This window comes from Semicossyphus pulcher, unplaced genomic scaffold, assembly GCF_022749685.1.
Source record: "Semicossyphus pulcher isolate SPU_LCO1_2020_fin unplaced genomic scaffold, fSemPul1.0.p SCAF_10, whole genome shotgun sequence".
NCBI lineage: Eukaryota > Metazoa > Chordata > Actinopteri > Labriformes > Labridae > Semicossyphus > Semicossyphus pulcher.
Window position 1 is genome coordinate 29,863,371 of NW_027211604.1, and position 18,684 is coordinate 29,882,054.

Sequence of the window (18,684 nt, forward strand, 5' to 3'; positions counted from 1 at the left end):
CACATACATCAATTCATAAACTCAAGCAGCCAGAAAGAGCAAGACAATCAAGTGTAACGGACACAGCGGTGCATTTAACATACTAAAGACCCAGTTCTCATGAGTAGGGAGGAGCCAAAAGGGATACAATAAGAGCCAGTGGTAGAGTTGGTCATCTTTCAGTCGTTAGGTTGGTGGTTTGATCCCCAACTCCCTCAGTCTCAAGTGTCCTTTGGCAACACACTGAACCCCAAATTGCTCCCGGTATAGCTAATGGTGTGTGAATGTGATGACTGATTGATTCCAGCACATGCAGCACAGCCCGCATCTCCACCAACAACTGCACCTGCATCAACAATGAAGCTGTGGAGGTGGTTGTGTGTATCTTGGACTCACCCGGGACGATAAACTTAGTTTTGAACATCACACCACTGACATCCACAAACACTGCCAACAAAGACTCTCTGCCATCCGCAAACTCATTTTCTGTTGCCCCCCACCTCCTGCTGCTGCTGCTATACAAAAGCATAATACAACCCATTCTCCTCTACTGCGCCATCTGTTTCTTTAACATGTTAACTGTCGCCAATAACGCAAACTCATACATATAACACACACCGCCTCCAAAATAATTGGCCTCACCACCTCTAACCTCTCCGCAATTCATCCTTCACACTGCTTCCATCAGGTCGCAGATACAGGACGCTGGCCTGTAAAAGGGCACACTATGGCAGGTGTTTTGTTCCAAAAAGTGCTGTTATGGGTCATGTTGTTATGTTATGTTCCTTTTGTACGTGGTATCTATGCAATCTATATGTCCGAGAGGAACTGTACAGACCGTGGCAAAACATTTCCTGGAAAGGACAATAAAGAATCTAATCTAATCTGACAGTTGGGCACTTTATAGCAGCCTCTGCCATCAGTGTGTGAATGTGTGTGTGAATGGATGAATGTGACATGTAGTGTAAAAGCACTTTGAGTGGCTAGAAAAGCGCTATAAGTATTTACCATCTACAATTTATTGAACTAACCTTCATCGGATGGACAGACATGCAACTCAAAATGCAGGGCAAAGTTGACAAGTGTCGTCCAGTCTGTAAGTAGGGAACTGTTTGCTAACATGTTAGCCTTAATTTGCTTCTGGACTAGCATTGGTTCTGTTAGCTTCTGTAACTAAGTGCTAGCTGGGTTATTCTCCATTATTGTATTCAAGTTTAATAATTCTATCCAACATATCCATGCTCTGTTCTATCTTTACAATTTGTTATCTTTGTTCTGTGCTAACAAAAAGGGAGCAAAATTACATTTCCAGACGAATGGAACTTCATGGCAGGCTCTTAATCTTTAAATGACTCACCATTTCATATTGTAATGATGACGCCATTTTTGTATAACTCTCAACAACTAATATCTACAAATTAATAACATCAAATACAATTCATACTTTGCATATGAAAAAACGTCCTTACATGTTTATAACAAATATATTGCTTGCTTGAAGTAACACTTCATGTAACTCCGTACATTTTTTTGCCTCTCTATCCTCGTCTGAGTGTTGCTGCCGTCCACCCTTCACTCTTGGCTCATCCTGCTGGCAAGCTGCTTACCTGAGGTGTCAAAGTCAAGCTGTCAGCAGGTGAGGATGGGGGATGACACAGAAAAATGGAGACTGACTTTGTGTTTCAGTCACAGCTGTCAACTCCTGACACTGATAATGTCCTGACAGGTAGAAAAATGCTGTTGCTCATCCCCCCCACACCTCTGCACAACACTGCAAGTGCTGCCATATAACTTCACTTTATTTATTCACATAGTTGTTTACACCACGTCCTCTTACATAAGACGCTGGTTGTTTAATAAAAGAACTAACTTAGTGCTTGGCAGCTGAGACAAAATTCACAATTCTGATTGTCAATTAAGGATTGTTATTGTGAGGCCAACCCAGACAAGGCGGATTCATGTTGAGTCTCTGTCAATAATATTACAATGAGTACAGTCTAGACCTACTCTCTTGTTTAGTTTCTTGAGATGACTTTGGTTTTGGTTTGGCGCTATACAAATAAACATTGATTGATTAATTGATTGATTGACTGACAGGGACTTCACTGTTTTTGTGTCAGTGAGCACAAATTTAATAATATGTGTCTGCTACATGAAGGCCTTTCTTCCATGTCCTTTTTTTAGACTGAGAGCACTGTTTGCAGTGAAACCAGGTGTTGATTTATTATTTTAGCACAAACTTAAAAAGAAAATAAAGGTGCAGTTTGTCTTTATTTATGGAAGTGTATTGCTGTCACGCCGAAATAAATAAAAAAGATGTGATAAGTTTCATGTTATAACAAGATATTTTCATGTTATAACATGATACATTATTTTGTTATAACATTAAACTTTTCACGATATAACATGATAAATTATAGTTATAACATAAAAATTATTATAAAGGTTATTATAAACTATGAACTGACCGCAGATAACAGCTCCTGCTCGTGGAGAGATGTACTTTATACTTTGTAGTAACTATAACTCAACAATTGAAGCGTTAATTCATTCGGGGCAGCCCTACGCGTCTTCAGCGCAATACACGCGTGTGACTATACAGAGCATGGGCTGTATCTCCCAGCACAGTCTCAAGAGCATGGAGGAGGTACCAGGAGACCAGTTGTTACACGAGGTGAGCTGGACAGGGCCCTAGAAGGGCATCAACCAAGCAGCAGGAGCGATTTTTGCTACTTGGTGTGAGGAGGAACAGGAGGAGCACTGCCAGAGCCCTACAAAATGACCTCCAGCAGGCTACTGGCTTGCATGTTTCTGACCAAACTGTCAGAAACAGACTTCATGAGGGTGGCATGAAGGCCGACTAATGGGACCTGTGCTCACAGCCCAGCACCGTGCAGCTCCATTAGCCTTCGCCAGAGAAAACCACAATTGGCAGGTCCGCCATCGGCACCCTGTTCTCTTCACAGATGAGAGCAGGTTCACACTGAGCACATGTGACAGACGTGAAAGAGTCTGGAGATGCCATGGTGAACGTTATGCTGCCTGTATCATCATCCAGCATGACCGGTTTGGCGGTGGGTCAGTGATGGTCTGGGGAGGCATTTCCTTGGAGGGCCGCACAGACCTCCATGTCATAGCCAATGCTACCCTGACTGCTGTTAGGTACTGGGATGAAATCCTCCAAGCAATTGTTAGACCTTATGGTGGTGCAGTGGGCCCTGGGTTCCTCCTGGCACAGGACAATGCCCGGCCTCATGTCGCTGTCCAGGAACTCACTGATGCCCTGATCCAGGTCTAGGAGGAGATCCTCCAGGACACCATCCGCCGACTCATCAGGAGCATGCCCAGACGTTGTCGGGAGTGCATACGTGCACGTTGGGGCCAAACACACTATTGAGTCACTTCATGAGTTGCCATGATGACATTCACGCAAGTTGCATCAGCCTGTGATTTCATTTTTTTACTTTGATTTTGGGTGTGATTTTGAATCCAACCCTCAATGGGCTGATGATTTTGGTTTCCACTGACCGTTGTTACATCATTTTATTCTCAACAAATTATACAAGGTACATCAGTAAAGATTTTCAACTTGAATTATACATTCATCAAGATCTGATGTTTGATTTAAGTGTTCCCTTAATTTTTTTGAGCAGTGTACTACGGCCATAATCGCCAATCCCGTGGGTGTTTTGGGGACTGAGAGTGGGAAACCCTAGTGGAGTTTGGCGCCGGTGGGCGCTCGGCAATCTCTGAGATCGGCGCCTATGTATGTGAGTATGAGTGAGTACGTGAGTATGCGTCCACTGAGAAGGATTTTAAAATGCGTGGGTTTCTCAATGATCAGCTGGAGGGACACGGGAGGCTCCATGGATACGAGCTCTACCATTTCAGCTGCATCCAAGCTGGGTATGTGGTGACCCAAAGCACAGTGATATAATTTATCACATTATAACATGATAAGTTTCATGTTATAACAATATAATTTATAAGTTTCATGTTATAACAATATAATTTATCACGTTATAACATGATAAGTTTCATGTTATAACAATATAATGCATAAGTTTCATGTTATAACAATATAATTTATGATAAGTTTCATGTTATAACAGTATAATTTATCACGTTATAACATGATAAGTTTCATGTTATAACAGTATAATTTATCACGTTATAACGTGATAAGTTTCATGTTATAACAATAACTGATTATGTTTTGACGTGATATGTGTCACGTTATAAGGTGAAAATATCTTGTCATAACAATAAACATTTTACGTTATAACGTGATACTGATCTTTTTTATTTATTTCGAGGTGATAGCACTACACTTCCGTTTATATTTATGCACCAAATCTACTTAAAAAAGAATTGGCCAAAAGATTGTGGTTTCTTAAGCAAATTATATTTAAAAAGGTTTCATACGCAACTGTTCCTATTTGGGAGTCAAAGTCCACTCACCTGGTTGCGGGTCCTGTGTTTGTTTGACCCATCCACGACCCCAAACACCACCACTGTGTTAACAAAAACTATGACATGAACATAGCCCTGTTTGAACCTATTTGAAGGTTTTACTGACAACTTTTAATTAACCTGACGTTTTAGCTTCCCGTTTCAGATTTGAATCTTGCCACGTCACAACCTCAGACCCCAATGCACGGCTGTGCTGGCTGTTCCTGATTCACCACTCCAAACTCGCATTGATCTGGCTGTTGCATTAAAGGCCCCTCAGCTCTGAAACTTCCTAATGAAGGATCTACTGCTGAATGACATCATGGACATCTTTCAGATCAATTGTTGTCTTTTCAAAAAAGCCTTTTATTTATTCTAGCTCACTGATTAATTAACATGTCATCTGGTTTATCTTCATTTTGGGGGGTTTATTTTGTTTATGATTACTTTTTGCAACTTTGTGTGTGAAAAGTGCTGTATAAATTATTTTGTTTTTGCAGGGATATAACAGTGCAACTTCAGTTGCCTTAATTGTTTTGTGTATTTTTGTACATTTATTTATTGAGATATCTGTACAAAATGCAGTTACAGCTAAAAATGCTAGCTACAAATCTTAATGTCTGCCAACACTGAGCAGCTTAAAGTTGCCCTCAAATCTTTCAGTCCCATTACTTGTGTTTTTGGATACTGCAAAAATATTCAGCACCAAGTCTGTTTCTGTTAAAATGTTAATTGTCTAAATGGCAAAAATCCCGAGTACAGACAACAATCAAAATCCTATCAGTCAAACAATCTGTCCAACAGATTTTCACTCAAAGTCTGTTCTTCAGCTATCGACACTTCCTGCCAAAAGACGGACCAACAAACTGATTGGGGAGAACCACAACCGTCCTGATATCAGTAACACAATTTATGATCCTTGAACTAAAACAAGTTGGGGCGCTGGTTTAGCTCAGTTGATAGCGCAGGCGCCCCATGTACAGAGGCTGTTGTCCTTGTCGCACTGATCGCAGTTGCGACTCCCGGTCTGCCGATCATTTGTTGCACGTCATCCCCCGCTCTCTACTCCAAACATTTCCTGTGTATCTTCAGCTGTGCTATAGGCAAAGGCCAAAAAAATTATCTTAACAAAAAAAAAAAATAATAATAAATAATAAATAAAACAAGTTGGTGACCACACAAGCTGCTTCGTTGTGTCAGTCTGTAGTTGCCGATATCCCTTCTCACCACCACCTGTGTGTGTGTGTGTGTGTGTGTGTGTGTTAGTAAATGGTATCATGGTATGTGTAGTTTCCTCAGGCTATGTACAAAGTTTGGCATTGAAAGATCAAACATGTAATGATATGCCTCCAGGGAAAAGCTGTTAGAAACATCTCAAATATCCAATCTGTCGCACGAAGATGAAGCTTGAGTCAGATTTCTGCAAGGAAAAGTGTATGTATGGGTTCCATATTTCACCAAACTTGCAACAAGACTTATATGTTAAATATTGATTAGATTTTAATGCGCCACACATACAACATTTGAACATTGTAAACATTTGAAATGAGTCCTGTTTAGTTCTTGCACGTTGGCGGTGCTGATGCTGAGTCAGGTGCATCATTATGCAGCGCTGCACAGGAATTTGTCAGATCCGTTCAGTTTGAGGACGAGGGAATTTCAAAGGTCCAAACTCATTTGCATGAGTGGAACAGTTGCAGACAGTTTGACCTCTGCCTTGTAGCTGCAAATTCAATTAGTTGCGGTGTCCAGTAGTATCAGTAGCAAAGAGCAAAACCAATTTATCAGAGAGCTCATATTGCACTGTGGACTTGCACAGGGATCTGTGTTTGCCCTTGTTTAAAATATGTTTTACAGCTATACTTGTATTCCCCTCTCACTTTGGTTTTAAAGCTCTTAAATGTTCAGAATAAAAGTAAAGAAAGAACGCTGAATTAACTTTATGTGGATGAGGATTCGGGAAAAGGAAAAATGCATACTTGGTTAGGTCTGTTGGCAAGACAAGAAAGTAACTTTTAAAATGTTTGTATTTGAATTGAACATTTCTGAGGCGGCCTCGACTTGTCAGGAGAATCTCAGTGCTTATAGGCTTTATAAAAACATGTTTTTTTCTGCACCAAAACACCAAGTCAAATTCTTTGTATAAACCTACTTGCCAATAAATCTGATAAACTCGATTGTTCAGCGACATATTGAAACATAAATTTGAAGACAATTTAACTTACCTGAATATGGGAATGGCATGAAATTTGTGTATTTGTATAATTTGTGTCTCCCAGCGGCTATTGGTGCAAATTTGCATCTGTGGCTTAACTTTGTATAAAAAATGTGCTTCGGTTTGGTCTGAACACACTTTAAGAGTCTGGCAGACTTCTGATCAGGTAGTAGGAATTTGTGGTGGACTAAAAGGGTTGCCAAGATTCTGTCTCAACACTGCGTACTTTAGTTGTCACTTGACTCACAGGAAAAACAGTACAGGTATAGATCTTTGGGGAGTAAGGACACTTGTGTATCAAAAACTCTATCCATGGTGCTGATCCTTTCAGTTATAAGTACAATATTTACATATCAGGATTAATGATAAAACATCTTCACATCTTCTTACTGTAATCTCTTTCTCTGTCTTTTCTGAATGATAACATACAACTTCACATAGAAAATACACCTGTTTCCATCCCATTGTTTATTCCTGACATATTTCATTTCCCTATGTTGTCACAACATCTGCTGAGTCCTGTTTGCTCATTCAGCATGTGTCTGGTTGCACTTTTGTAAACAGTTTTGCACAGAAAAAACATTTTTCGGATCGTTCTGACTTTCATAACCCTCCTCAGATGTTTGATTAATATTTGGTTTAGCTACTTAAAATCACAAAACTTGAAAGCACAATAGCATTTCAACAAGCCAACAACAGAATCATAAAAAAATAATGGGAATCTCGGTTCAGACTTTCAGGCGTGAAAAATGCCTTCACAGTACAAATCATCCCCATTTTCACCTTGTATTACCTCTGTGCTCGTCTCTACAGACTGCTACCGTTGAAAAAGGAGTTTCTCCTTTTCACTTATGTCAAGTGCTTGTGTAACAGTTCTCGTGGTGGATCAATGATGGGTCTCTGTGAATTTATAACAAAATACAGTCTGATATGTAAAGTGTCCAGAGAAAACTTGTTATATATTATAAAAGGAGCCCTGTAATGTTCAATGACAAACGATGCGATCCCTTAGATCCAAAATGTATGAGTAAAAAGTCAAGTTTACGGGATTAAAACTTTTATTGTTATTATAAAGTCATTAATTAGCGAGAAAAATAAACAATAACATAACTTCTGTTTGTTAGTTTGTTTTTACCTAAAATAGCTTTAACTGCAGTCATAGTTGTGAATTTGTCATTTTGAAAGATGTGTTTCAAAAAGCATGATTGACCGCAGCTTGAAACAAGTCGGTGTTGCTCATAAATATTAATTCTCATTGTTTCAAGTGTTGTCTTTCCCAGATTCTCCATTGCAGACTAAACTGGCATTGCCTCCAGATCATACATCTTGTTTCACTGTTTCCAATGCACAATGGCAAAATCCCAGAGGCACATTGTGCACCAACACAAGCCCAAATGGTGCCTGGTAGATTTAGCTTCATGGGTTTTGTTCTGTTGGAATTTCAAGAATTCTTTACTTTCACTGAAAATGAAGATCAGGAATGACTGGGTATACCGTTTTTCTTTTTCTGTCAAACAAAAGATGAGACATTCTGCCAGATTGGGTTTTCATTTCTCTAGTGCATTTTTCTCATCTTCCACTTGAGAGGCTCGCATGAAAACCTCTGAGACCTGCTCAGTTTCTTTTTGCATGGGCAGGTGATACGGTGTAGATTTATTGGCACACCAGGTTCTGCTGTTGTGGTTAAAATGAAGTGAGCTGTGTTGAATGGAGTAGGGGTGGGGTGGTGGGTCTAATTGATGCTGCTGAGTGAAGGCTCCATGTTGACTGATGACTTGCTGCGAAGAGAGAGAAATAAAAAAAAAAGATGGAGAAAAGAGATGAGTGATATAAATCTGAGTCAATCTGAGCGTCGTCCCACCTGCATCTATTTCATCTGTCAACAGTCCTGAAGCATCATACAGAGAGAGGTGTGTGTGTATGTTTGTTTGTTTGTGCCTTCATGAAGCCTTATGTGGATATTACAAGGCGGTGGACACCCAGCTGTCCTGAATTATATATATTCTGATGTATGTCCTCGTATTCAAAGCACTTATCTTAGAATACAAGTAGGAGAAAAAGCCATGAAAGCCTTCAGTGACTGCACATGTTGAGCCTGTGAACAATATTTTTTATTCTAAAGAGTCAGTGTGACTTTATTTGTCGACTTTTGTTTGTGACTTCAAACTATTTACTTTTTAAAGGGATAATAAGTCACATTTTCCCTAAACAAGACTAGGTCAAAACCTAGCATGTGGCTGACCGTATCAGGTCAATGTGCGCTTTTGTGGGCAACGTGTTACAAGGACTGTCCTTATGAGGCCGATGACAACGTGTTTGAAAGCAGGTGCGCGCTGCGGTCTTAGGTGAGGACAGCTCCCTGAACAACTCCCTGAACAAAGTATCCAGGGCCGTATAGACAGAGAGTTGCGTCAGTTGAGGTCCAATATGCTCCATGATCCGCCATTGCGATGTTGTGACTCTCTCTGTATATGGCTCTGACATTACTGTCACTCACTCACTCACTCATTCAGTACCATACAGACCCATGTGCATGGCTGAAGCCGGCGGTCAGCCAATAAAAATCATTGTGTAGACCGAGCGGTAACCTACAGGGCTGAAAAATAAGGCCAACTGGAAGTGCAAAAATCTGAAGTTCTGTTTTGGTATCTGTAGCCAATTTCTTGATTTGTGACAACTCCCCTGTTCAAATTATATAAATTTGCATTTAGTAAACAGCTAGCAGCTAAATGTCTTAACCTCTCAGCTGTGTTGTTCTGTTGTGCTTTGGAGAACCTTATTACAATATCACACATATGGCTTGCTCTGTGGTTGATTGTGTTAACCATCCAAGAAGTAAGTGCTGAATTCTTGCCTGAATTTTCGTAATTTACTGTGTTAGGAATGTTTGTGGGCTTCAATCTTTGGGCACTGGCAGCCAACAGCCAGTACCAGCTTGCAGGTCAGAAAATAAAAAAAAGTGAGGACACCCTAAGTGAGAACACACGACACTCAGCCAGAATGGAGGTGTGTGGCTTTGGCTTCATTTACAGAAAATCTGGTGCCAGCAGAGCTATGCAGTGATGTGGCCATGTTTATGAGAACACAACCACTGTAAAACATACAGAAAATAACATTCTTTTGATTCATTGCTTTATCCTTGCTAAGGCCACTTCCTCTCTTCAGTCACTATTTGGCTTGTTCGACTACCACAGCTCTCACTCTCATTTAGGGCTGCAACTAATGATTGTTTTTGCTGTCGACTAATCTATCGATTATTTTTTCGATTAGTCAATTATTCACGATTATTTGGCACACCTATTTTGGACCCCCATTTTACCTCACCTGCTTCAGTCTGCACGCCTGTGAAATTCTACCTGTTGTCAGTATTTTTCCAAAGTTTCCAAAGCAAATTAAAATAATGACACCTGTAACATGCACTTGTAACATAGTCAATATATTTTTAAGACAATATATCATTGTCATCACTATAATGAATACAAACTTAAAGTTTAGTTTCATATTTTGCCTCCATAAGTTTTGTGAAATGAGTTCTGGATGGCAAGGTGTAGCCTGGATGGAAGGTCTGGATCATCTGCTCGAAGCCCTCATCCTCAACCATGGATAGTGGTCTAATGTCCATGACTATCATGTTGAGGATGCTCTCTGTCAAGACCTCAGCCATTTGAGGGGTGCACGAGCCTCGCCTCATGACAAAGTCATCCACACGTCTTTGCTTAGCACTACTAAAATAGAGAGAACAAAACAGAGAGGTGTATTATTTTACAATTTAAAGGTTATGTATCATGTTTTATCACAGTGCAAAACCCAATACAAATGATCACTGATTTCTCACTGATTAAATATATTAGAAATTAATTATTAATATGCTCCAAAACACAGTCGAATTAGTTAAGTGGAGAAGGTTGTAGCGGCTCAAAGGACTAATAATTAATAACTAATTATGTAACAATAATCCATAACTCAAAGTTTTGCATCATTATTACCGACATCAGTGTAAAAGCTGAAGGAGAGTGAGGGCACTCATCTTCGGCTCCTAGAAACGATTAGTTCATTACTAAATAACAGAATTTAGGTTTTCTTTAAATTCAATGTTGGACGCCACCCAATTTTGACAAAACAGGGAAAACTTATAATTAGTTATTAATTAATTTAGGCTTGTGATCTCAGGGTTGCTACGAGGTTCTTGGCCATGGTGTACAGTGACTTTACCATTTCATACACACACAAATCACAGAATCAAGGTCTTTATAAATGAGATATTTATTAAACTACTGACTACATGATTAAACTACTAAATAGAAAATACATGAGTGAATGAGGAATAAATGAGCACAATGAATAGGTTGCACAATGAACAATCTCTCAATAGGATTGACATTAAGTCAAGTCAAATCAGTGACCGTATCTTTGGAGGTTCATCAACTGACTGAATGTATAAAACACCATTCGGCAGTGGAGAGTTTGAGGAGCATCATGGAAGACTGTGAAACAAATTAATATTAGGTTTAACTATAATTTTGATTAAGGATCCTAGTTTAGGTCTAATGCTTATTAAATATCTTGATTAATTTCTCAATTGGTAATTTAGCATCAGTTGTCTGACATCAACTCTTAACACTTGAAATAGTATTGTTCACCTGACGATGGGCAGAGTGGCAGCAGCAGAAGTTCTTCCTGGTGGCCTCAGCATTTTGGGTCCCACGTTGCAGACTGCAGGCTTTGAGTCTGTGTCTCTCCATCTCTCTCAGCAGCAGCTGGAGCATCTCTTCATGTCCTTTGGCTTAGGGGGGTCATAATGGCAGCTTTGCCATATTCAAAGTCTCTTCTGTTCAAAGTCTTTGTCTCTAACATCATCTTCATTCAAAAGCTTTTACTCAATAGTCGCAAGATTTGGTTCTCATGCAAGTTCAGTGCAACTTAGGATTCAGGATTCAGGAGTCGCAGCAGGCGGCGTTTTCTGGCCCAGCATTCCGCAGGGCAGCATCAAGGTGAGAACCAGAGGCGAAGAGCACAAGCAGCAATAAGGGATCCTGGCTGGCAGGACTCAAAGTTCATGCTCGGTGTGGCTAGAACTCTGCAGCGGACCTTGGGCGGCCAGACGGCAGGCTTTCCCCCCCTCTCTCCAGCCTTCGGCCATTAGGCCAGAGAGAGGGAGAATCACATCAGGACCTCAGTCCTGGGGTCTCAGCAGAAGAGCCACAGTAGAAAAACCAGTCTTATCCATTCTCCTTGTAATATTAATTAATTCTCCCATATTTGAAAGTTTTGCTCTCTCTCCTTTGAAATAAGACCAAATACTTAAAATCACTCACCGAATAAAACTTCATCAATTGAAGTAAATGTATTAAACAATTTCAACAACCACGTAGATGACGACCTTAGTTGTTAAGACAAATATGTATACCTGTACACGTAAATTTTATATATACGCATCTGTATACCCTTTTGTACACCAAGTGAGTGAAATAACTTTAATAGTCTCATCAATGCTCCCTCTACCACGGGAACGTGTCTGTGTCCTGTGACGTGCAGAGGTGCTCAGAGAGATCTTGCAGGCAGATAAATTCACACAACATACAAAACACAGGAAAGGCAACCATTGTCAATGAGTGTCCTTATCAACCAGTTCTTGTTGATTCCCTTTGTTTTGTCTGAGCGTTGTTCAATCCATAAGGAAGTGTTTATTTGTTAATCCCTTTAGAGAGGTATAAGGGTTGTTGCTGTTCAACCCCTTTATCTTCTGAAAGGTCATTTCCTGAGGTGTCTGGGGACCTGGGATATCACTGGGAAGCTTCACTTTTGTCATCTTTATGACTTTGAGTGCAAAGCCCATGAGGAGGTGTCAGGACGTCTACTCAAACATCCTCCCTAGGTTTATGCACTAATGTGCACATGCATTCCTATCAGAGACTTTAGGAAACATGTTACAGAAATATAAGTCTAACACGATGTAAAATAATTGAGGTAATAGAATACGTATTAATTAAGGGTTCGGCCTATAGGTTTAGGAATTGTCTGTTTCTTGAACAGCTGAAATTCAGAGAGTCACAGAACTGTAGTATCTGTAGGCAAAGGGGGGATGAGAGGGAGAGTGGGCAGATAACACTCATCCTCTCTGTACATTTAGAATCAACAATCAACATTAAGCATCAGTCCAGTAACTTCAGTTGGTTATTACACATAACATATTAGTAAATGTTCATTTTAATCATAAAGTTCTTTATTTTCATACAGTTTTGGGATATCTCCATCTTGTTGCTCGAGTGAATCTTTTGATGTTAGCCAGAAATCAAGGAAAGTCGTCCTCCTACAAGAGCCATAAATTAGCTGGCTTCACTTGTGGTTATTGACCCAGAGGTCATGTGAACAGGAAGAAAAAGATTCCGTTAATGATTTTAATTCTTCATCATCGGATCATCCGCTACAAGGTTTACAATTCAGAATGAATGCCAGTATCAACAGGAAAAGGACATTTATATGTCAAGGCAAGCTTCGCCAAAATTCACTAACTACAGCAAATTACGCACTTAATGAACAAGCGTTCGCCTAGCACGCATCAACAATGGTTTTCTGACAGATAAATGTATGACACAAAAAGTATAAGTATTTAAATTAAAGGCTGCTGGCTAAAGCACGAAGTGGTCAGTCATTGAAAATAAAAGATCTACAAGGTATTAACGAAACTGGCAAACTCACCCATCTGCAGTATTTGAAGACACCAGGGCTCCAGGGTGTTTGCGTTTAAGGTGTTCGTGCATTGCCGTAGTGCTGCCATGAAATGAGAGTTGGACTTTGCAGAGTCTGCACTTAACGTGTTTCGGTGTTATGTTTTCAATGAAATGTTCCCAAACTTTGGGTCGACGTAATTGATTATGTCGACTAATCGTTGAAGCTCTACTCTCACTGTTTGAGTTGGGAAGGATTAGCCAACTTTCAAATCTTAATCATTCTGCTATTAAAGCCTTCACTGTATTTTGGCATTTTTTAGGTTATTTCAAACACTCCCAAGTTTCCTGAAAATGTTAATTGGTCACAGTGGAAAATATTTTTTGACAAACCACCTGATTTGTGCTTAATGTTCAAATTAGCTGTTGATATAGAGGAGTCTGCTTATGCGACATCCTCTAAACTTGTGCGAGTGCTATTAGGTAAAGGTTAAGTGATTATTGGGGCCGAGGGTCATTGTTTACTGTACAAAAACAAAACAATGAAACTGGATCATATCTATCCTTAAATATTTCATGATTTTCCCCATAATGCCCACTAGCTTCTGTGCCTGACCTCTGTGATTCTGTTGATTTTTAACTTGTTGCTGTTAGCTTGTTAGCTTAGCTTGTGCTTCGACTGGAAGCTCCATGGGAGTGTTAGTGTGTGCACCGTTAGCACCAGAGCTTTGCCTCCTCAAAACAAGCTCTCCAACATAACCTCATTTAGTTGGTTCATCTATTGTCAGATGATTTTATAAAGCGAATTAAGGCCTGGGCTGTTTATTCTGTTACTGCTATTAAACCCTGCAAGTGTAGAATCCTCTGTTGATTGACTGTATATTAAAGGGCATGTCCTTCCTATCACAGTGGAATTGCACATACTTTTATATGGTGGTTTTAAAGGTGACGGTTATTGCCTCTGTCATGTGTTCCTTAGCACATTCTCTTGTGTTGATAACGTGCCCTTGGCCGACAGTCAATCCAGCTATTTATCAAACCACTCTGAACAGCAGAAGACTGGCTCTGTAGAAAACAGGCTCAGTGTTTCTCTTGACTGATTCCCTCAAAGTGACACCATGTAGCACTTTATTGAATATAGCTTCTGTTTCTAAAGACATATTTCAACAACCGGATTATCCTTAGTTACTTTTTAAGATCATGGCATGGCTATGTCTCTTTAACAAACACCCAAGAAAATAGCCTACCTCTTACCTGATGTACCTCAGCAAAAATGTCCTTGTGAGTTTAAGATTTCGATCTCTAGTTTGAAGTCTTCTTCAGCACAGCATGATGTAATTCTTTGTAAAAGGTCCTATTTAGAGTTAGATACACTCAAAAGTAGGTTATACTTTAGCTCAAGGCTACCTGGAATTGACAAGACATAATCAAAGTGGCGTTGTTCAGCGTTCAGTTGTACGAAAAGACGCTGTTAATGTATAAGTGTAAAAACCTTATCTTTCAGTCTGTTATTTGCCGGCCAAATGTGCCAAATATGCATTGGTTACATGTCCATCACTGTGAATGACATGGGGATTGTTTGAGCAAAAGTGAAGCGAGAGTGGTAATCGCGAAGATCTCCGTTTAGTTGTCCTTGGTGGCACCTGGTGGTGATAAACGGTAATTGCCGGAGCAAACTTTCCAAATTTTCAGCCATAGTAGATTACTGTTTACTGTTGCGTGTAAAACGTTTATTCCGGACTCTGCAAGTGTTGCGAGTACACAGCAATATCCTATGGCTGAACATCTGGAAGTGTGCTCCCACAATTACCTTAATTTAATTACAACTATGAAATCAAATTTGCTTGATGATTGCATACTTGCTTACATGCAAAATTAGTCATTTTGATCATTCAGTTGCATGATCAATTTCTCTGGTATATTGTGATAATGTGATTGTTTAGTTGTTTTCAGAGACACTGACCAGTAAGTCTGTTGCTGTCTAACACTTTAATACAAATTCAGAAAGGTGCATCGACCAAGTAGCTCAATCTTGGTGAAGTTTGTGCTATGCAGCTGGAATCCATATTCTGAAGCCTTTGGCCGTAGGTGGGACAATTTGAGGAGTGGCCCCAATCCATGCACCTTAACCCTTCCACTACCCTGGGGTGACCTCTGGTGTGTGTGCGCACAGCGGGCAGTAGGTACAGAAACACCTGCGGCACCTTGAGCACACATTGTGCGTCTTGCGGTCAGTACCCGGTGGACAGAGTTGACATCTCGTCCTCTTGCTGACTCCTGCAGGAGGAACGGCCTCCCATGGCAGGGGAGCAGCCAAACATCTCATCCCCGTAGGAGGCTGCGAGTGTTGCCACAGAGCAGCTCGCTGCATGCCGCAGACTAGGGCGGCGGCTGCTTTCGCACGTGTTTCAAACGCGTGCGCCTCTCGATGAGCGGTGCCACCAACGCCTTTCCCAGTTGCTCCAGCAACACCCTCCTCTTGTTCCATTTAGCTGACAGCCAGTCCAGGTCCGGGGTTCCATATGAAAAACCCGTTGTAGCAGGTAACGTCAATGACATTGTGGAACACGGCCTTGGGCCAGCAAGAGGTCATCCTCCAGCAACTGTAGGTAGCGATCACCTTGTCGAGATTGTCCACGCCGCCTTTGTTGCGCTTGTAGTCTAACACGATGACCGGCTTTCCGTCTTGTCGAGCGCTGACCTCACCCTTGGTGTGGTGAAGGCGAACCTGGACGAGAGGAGCTCCCGCTCCCTCCGTGCTACCATGAGCAAGGCGGGCGGTAGCTCCGGTTTGTTTCTTCTGATGGTGCCGACCAGAGTAATATTCCTGCTCAGTAGCCGACGTCCGAGCTCTTAAGAGGTGAAGAAGTTGTCACAGGTCACGTTATGTCCCCGTAATCCCTGGGTCAGCTCGTACTTAGATTGTACAGTCTGTCAGTCTCTGCTCTCTCTCTCTCTCTCTCTCTCTCACACACACACACTCACACTCACCTCTGAAAGTTGTTCATCAACGGTCACATGGAACCCGGGATTGTAGAGAAGAGACCTTGTCCACACCTCCCACACCTCTCTGATAGCTGCCAACTTATCCGTGGCGCGCCTCAGGTCTCTTGTCTCGCGATCATCAAAGCGTACCATCTTTGAGTAACTGTTGAATGTTTTGAGAGGCATGGTGGCATGGAAAATCGCCCTACCGCTCTCTGTGTCCCACAGGCTGGCCACTGCCTCGCCCCGGGACCTGTATACACCTGCTAGGATTAGAAGACCCATGTAGGCATGCAGGTCTGTCTGATCCATCTGCTTCCAGTTGTCTCTGTGTACCTGAACACCTTGTTTGTTGCTCATATCAACTATGGTCCGATGTATCCTAGGTGTTATGAATAAGTCAAAGGTTGACAGAATGTCAGGTATCTGCGCCTTTGCATAGTCTGTTGGTCCTGAGTTTGCAATCGGCACGGTTTCACAGGTTCTTACATATGGCACCGAGGACCATTTGATTAGTCTGTTTCTGGAGAGTAACATGTGAGGTCCTTCCTCCTCCACTTCCTCCTCCACCTCAATAAAGGAACCTTCTGGAATCAGATGATTGCTGAAAATGGTAGCCATGATGATGCTGTTGCCTCAGACCCCAGAAGTGGTGAGAGCTTTATATAGATTTACTAATTGACCATAAGAGTCCCTTCAATAGCTGGTCAGACATGCAATGGCTATGAAACAATGGCTATGAACGGACACAAAGGTGACAGGGTCATTCTGACCCCAGGGTAGCAGAAGGGTTAAATACTGCGGCCTCCCTCCAGAGGCAGAGCTGCACCCGTGTCCCGTCCTTGTAGAAAGAATACAATAGTCAATACATTTCTACTCTTTTGATCTCTCTCAAATGCTAAATGTTTGTTTAGCCAATAGATACCAATTACCAAGATAGTCTTTTTTATTTTTAACTTCAATATTCTACAACAAATAATTCATTTTGTAAAACAGTGGATAGCTTACTTGCTTAGGGGTTATTTGGTGGAATGGAGTTTCCTTCTGTCCCTGCATTATCCACCTGACTGCAGACAGCTGAAAAGGCGGTTTGTGTGTTAATTTAAAATCTACTGGTAATCCGGATACAGAAGAAACCAGAAACTAATTTCCTTAAATGTATGCTAGTAACTATTTTATTTTCACAGCATAAGTAACTTACCTCAACGACCTCTGCCTCGACCGTCATGAGGTCCCTCATGTCCCTGGTGGTCTGTAGTGGTCTGTAGTGAGGTCAGTGGGGAGCGGGGGTTCAGCAGGCGATCCGCTTCTTGCCTCAGCTGCTCAGATACGGCAATCAGAAGGCTTCGGAAAAAAACGCCTCCCTTGTTAATTGTAGTGTGTAGGGAGGAGAGTCCCCCCTCAGGGTGTGTCCTTTAAGGACATACCTGTCGCCCTCCTTGACCTTTCCCACTAACAGCTCCATTAAAGTGACTTTTACCACTGAACTGCCATCGGCCACTACGGCTACAAAATTATTTTTTACTGTCAGTGGCTTCACTGAGTTCCCAGAAAAGTCCCAGGCCACCACCTTGCAGTGGTGGAGGCTTAGAATATGGTGTCTTCAGCCTGGACAGCAACAAATCTGAAAGGGCTATTCTGAAATAATCATAAAGGCAAATGAACACAGAGTGAGCTAGCCTGCTCCAAGGCAAAGTTAGACATGTCAGACAGAGTATTCAATGGTTATTTCTATTTATTGTTATTAGAAACAATTTACTGTTCTTTTTTGCCTTGCTGACAAATAACAGCTCTTTGCAAATGCATATTAGTTACTGAGCTAACAGTAAGCCCATTAGATAGACATCCAATTTTTTTTTTTTTTTTAAAGCAGGCTATAAAGTTTTTATTTTTGCGCCAGTTTTCCTTAACATAACTAAAAAAATTGAAATTTTACCCTGTTAATTGTATTACTTTATAATTGAGAAGAACAAAACTTGGGCTTACCTCTCTCGACTTCAGTTGATGCTCCTATGATCCGAAATGGAAAAGTTGCTTAGTTTAAGCAAATAGGTCTCCTTTTTCACTTTCTGCCATTTGTTGCCATGGCCCGTTGACTTGTGATTGGCTTGTTTCATCCAATCATCGAGCTAACCACTGGCCCAATCAGCTATGTATTCCCACGGTTGCTATCCTGTTGTTTTTTCTTCCTTTTCTTTGTCCTTCTCCCGTACATTTTTCGTCTGGCTACTACTTCTGCATACTTTTAGCTACAGAAACTTTTAGCTACAACTAGAGTGTGTGATGTCATCATGACAGTCGGAGGAATCTCTAAAATATTTCAAAATACTTGAAATTGCTCCCACGGCCACAATTTTCACTCCAACACATAATTTTAGCCTTTAA

General features: G+C 41.1%; 1 pseudogene; it reads right to left on the bottom strand.

Moving 5' to 3' along the window:
• Nucleotides 1-2,881: 2,881 nt before the first annotated feature.
• On the bottom strand, nt 2,882-16,920 carry LOC138594325 (uncharacterized; annotated as a pseudogene).
• Between the last annotated feature and the right edge of the window lie 1,764 nt (nt 16,921-18,684).